Genomic DNA, 3966 nt, shown 5'->3' on the forward strand with positions numbered 1-3966 from the left:
GTAATTTATGACTTCAAAACAAGACTCCAAGGGGATCTTCTCAAACAATAAAACTGGGAGAAAGGGAAAAACTGTCAAACACCTGCAACTCGAGAGAATAAATCATGAATACAGAAAAAAAAGGTTCTGTAACAAAACAAACATAAATCAGAAATCCTGACAGTAATAAATCAAACAAGATGCTTTTTTGTTGTATGGCGATACTAAATACAAGCTATACCACAAGACTTTGCCTGTCAACTCAATACCCATTATTTTATCAGTAAAAAATATACTCTGGCAAAACCCCAAACAATAAAGTCTGGCTTTTTAGATTTATTGTTGTTAAAGATACTGCCTTGTCTATGTTGTATGAAGGATGCAAAATAAAGTTTGACATTTCAGGTGACCACACCTTTGGCTCCTTACAAACAACAACAACAACAACAAAAAAAAAACTAGATTAGAAATTTTGCAACTTTTAGGGCCATTAGCTTGACCCTCTATGCAAAGTCTACTTTGTCTATACATTAATATATTTCTATAAAGGAAAACATTGTAAACAGGATATTTAAGATATATGACATGCAAATTTGATTGGCATGCCATGTCAGGCCTTTAAAATGTCTTTTGGTGATTTTATTACAAGGACAGCTGATTTGTTCTGAATCATGTACGCTGTAGTTACAAACAAAATTCCATCCATTTGCTTTTACCTGCTTTTTCCTTTTCGGATTGCAAGGTAGCTGGTGCCTATCTTTAGCAGTCATTGTGCAAGAGGTGGAAACACCTTGAACAGGTCTAAGTGCAAACCTAACTGACTTTACAACAAAAAAGTCATCTGGGGGTTTAAAAACTGCAACCATTACAAAACAGAGCAATTTGGAAGCATCCAGGATAATGTGAGGAATGAGGTCAATATGGTTTGAAGCTAAAATGTTTAGAAATAGAAACATAAGATAACAAAGCTTACTTAATATGCATTCATGAGTCCCTCACTGATTTATAAGACATTCTAGTATTCCAGTATTATATTTTAACACTTCCAGTGTTTATTTATCAAATATAATAAATGTGTTTTCTCTGTACTGAGTAAAAACAAAAAACAAACAAAAAAACAATAATATGAAGAGAATTGTGCAAGTTCTCTTCAATACCATATTGTGCTTTTTAATGTGTCTTTATTTTACACAGCTGACAGCAGTTGTCACCACATGTTTAAGAAGAACATGAGGGTTTGGAAGAATTAGAGATATGGAGAGATGTGGATTCATACATGACTGAATTTGTAAAGTTAAGACAGCATAAGAAAAACTTATCTTCTATTTCCTGCTTAGCAACATACTTCTGAGCAGGTTTTGTTTTTCTAAAATGCTGCTCTGACTGATTAGGGTATTACTGAAAGAAAAACTAAGAGATAATGAAATTTTTGTCTCACAGGTCTTAGTTGATTATACGGTGTGAGTAAAGACATAAACCAGCAAGAGAGACACAGAAAATTTGAAAAAAGGGTTTCCAATTTATTTACAAAAATTCTAAATACCTTTTCACTTTTGGCCCATAAAAGAGGTCAACAAAGCTAAATCTTTAACATATGAAACTAAAGCACTAACTGGCCTCATAAGCGAGACTAGGGAAATGTATATGGTGGCTGATCAGGTCATTTGACCAACAAGGGAGTGAAACATTCTGGTGGGGGTTCTGCGGGAGTATGGGGTGTCTGGGTTGCTTTTGAGGGCTCTCCGGTCCCTGTTTAACCAAAGAAGGAGCTGTGTCACACATTCTTGGCACAAAGTTGAGCTTGTTCTTGGTGCAGGTTGGATTCCACCAGGGCTGTCCCTTATCTTCGATCCTGTTTCTGGTGTTCATGGACAGGATCTTGAGGCACAGTCTTGGAGAGGAGGGGGTCTGGTTTAGGAACCTCAGGGTCTTGTCTCTGCTTTTGCAGATGTTGTGGTTCTGTTGGCGTCTTCAGGCCATGACCTTCAGTGTGCACTGGGACGGTTCACAGCCAGGTGTGAGGCTGTTGGAATGAAAGTCAGCTCCTCTAAATCTGAGGCCATGGTTCTCAATTGGAAATGGGTGGAATGCTCCCTCCAGGTCAGGGTGAGTCTCTGCATCACGTGGAGTAGTTCAAGTATCTGGGAGTCTTGTTCACAAGTGGTAGGATGAAGTGGGAGATGGATTGACAGATCAGGGCCTTGTCTGCAGTAATGAGGGCGCTGCTTCTATTGGTCGAGGTGAAGAAAGAGTTGAGTCAAAAGGCAAAACACTCGATTTACTGGTCCATCTATGTTCCAACCCTTACCTATGGTCATGAGGTTTGGCTCATGACCAAAAGAATGAGATCCCAGATACAAGTGGCTACAATGAACTTCCTTCGCAAGGTGGCCAGGTTCAGCCTTAGAGATAAGGTGAGGAGCTCCATCATCCAGGGGAAGCTCGGAGTAGATCCACTGCCCCTTTGCACTCAAAGAAGCCAGTTAAGGTGGTTCAGGCATCTGATTAGAATGCCATTTGGATGCCTCTCTTTTGTTTATTCAGGCATGTCCCACTGCGAAAAGACCTCAGGGCAGACCCAGAACTCGCTGGAGGGATTATGTATCCTCCCTGGCCTGGGAACTCCTTGGGATCCCGCAGGAGGAGCTGGAGAGTGGTGCTGAGGAAAGGGATGCCTGGGTTTGTCTCCTGGATCTGTTGCCCCCGCAACCCGACCACGGATAAGCAGTAGAAATAGAAATTTAATATTCAAGATTTGATTCACTAAAAGATTTAGTGGCGTTTGTGTCTTCAGCAGAAAGATTCCTATTTGGACTGTTGACTGAAGCCTCTCTGGGTAGAGCTAGCACTTTCTTCCCAGGCATAGCAAGGATTTCTATGGGTATTTCAATTTCGCCCTTCATTTCAAAAACATGCATGTTTAAGTTAAATGATGACTCTAAATGGCCTCTAGGCATGAAAGCATGTGTGCATGGTCATTTGTACTGAGCATCTTTGTGTTGGGCATTTGATGGACCCCCTCTCATCCATTGACTGCTGTGATAGGCTCTAGCTGTAATGAACAGCACTGGAAGAAGCATAATATGCCATGAAGATAATATGAATACTTTTAGATATCTAGGGAAAGAAAATTGAAAATTAAATGAACCTTTATCATAATTATAATCATGATTTCTGGTTATGTTAAGTCAGCAGAGAAGGCCTTGCTGGCCCTGACTGTCACTGACACTGACGGCCCACCACTGTCTGATAGTGAAGCAATGCAGAACTTACATTGCGCTGTATGCTTTTTTTTCAATGTTGTTTTACAAATATATTCTTTGTGATTTAAAAAAGCCGAATTTTATAGCTGATTATTTGGCAGACATCTTATCCCGTTCTCAGTTCTCAGTCTTGTGACTTTCAATCGAAGTGCTGCAGCCTGCGCGGGTGAAAGGGGGTGTGCGCGACAGCGTTAACAAAAGCATGTTACCAATGAGACACGTTAATGCTTGGATTTGAAGCAGTACGTGCATCCAATAAAAAGAAGGATCTTAAAGAAACTGATAATATTCTGAAGATTTAGTGTTATTTCCACAGTTGTGGTTTTGATCAGTCTTGAAATAAAATCCAGAGTCCTCAATGTCCAAGACCAAGACAAGACCGAGACCAAATGCAGTCGAGTCCGAGTCGAGACCAAGACCATTAAAAAGTGGTCTTGAGACCGGTCTCAAGTACTACAACACTGCTATCTTGGTGTTAAACTCTCACAGTGAGATACTACACAAAAGTGATAACGTCCATTGACACTCACAATAGGTACAATAGGTGATTTTAGGCTATTGTATTAATACAGTAGGTCAAAAGTAAAAAAAAAAGAAAAACTTGAAAATCACACTTGGGAGGTTGTGCTAAGACTGACTCCAAACATGGCAGGTTAAACTATTTTTAGTGTGAAATAAAAAAGAAAATTAAAAACAGTCCAAAAACATCCAATTTCACCCTGGA

The sequence above is a fragment of the Kryptolebias marmoratus genome, linkage group LG6, assembly GCF_001649575.2.
Source record: "Kryptolebias marmoratus isolate JLee-2015 linkage group LG6, ASM164957v2, whole genome shotgun sequence".
Lineage (NCBI taxonomy): Eukaryota > Metazoa > Chordata > Actinopteri > Cyprinodontiformes > Rivulidae > Kryptolebias > Kryptolebias marmoratus.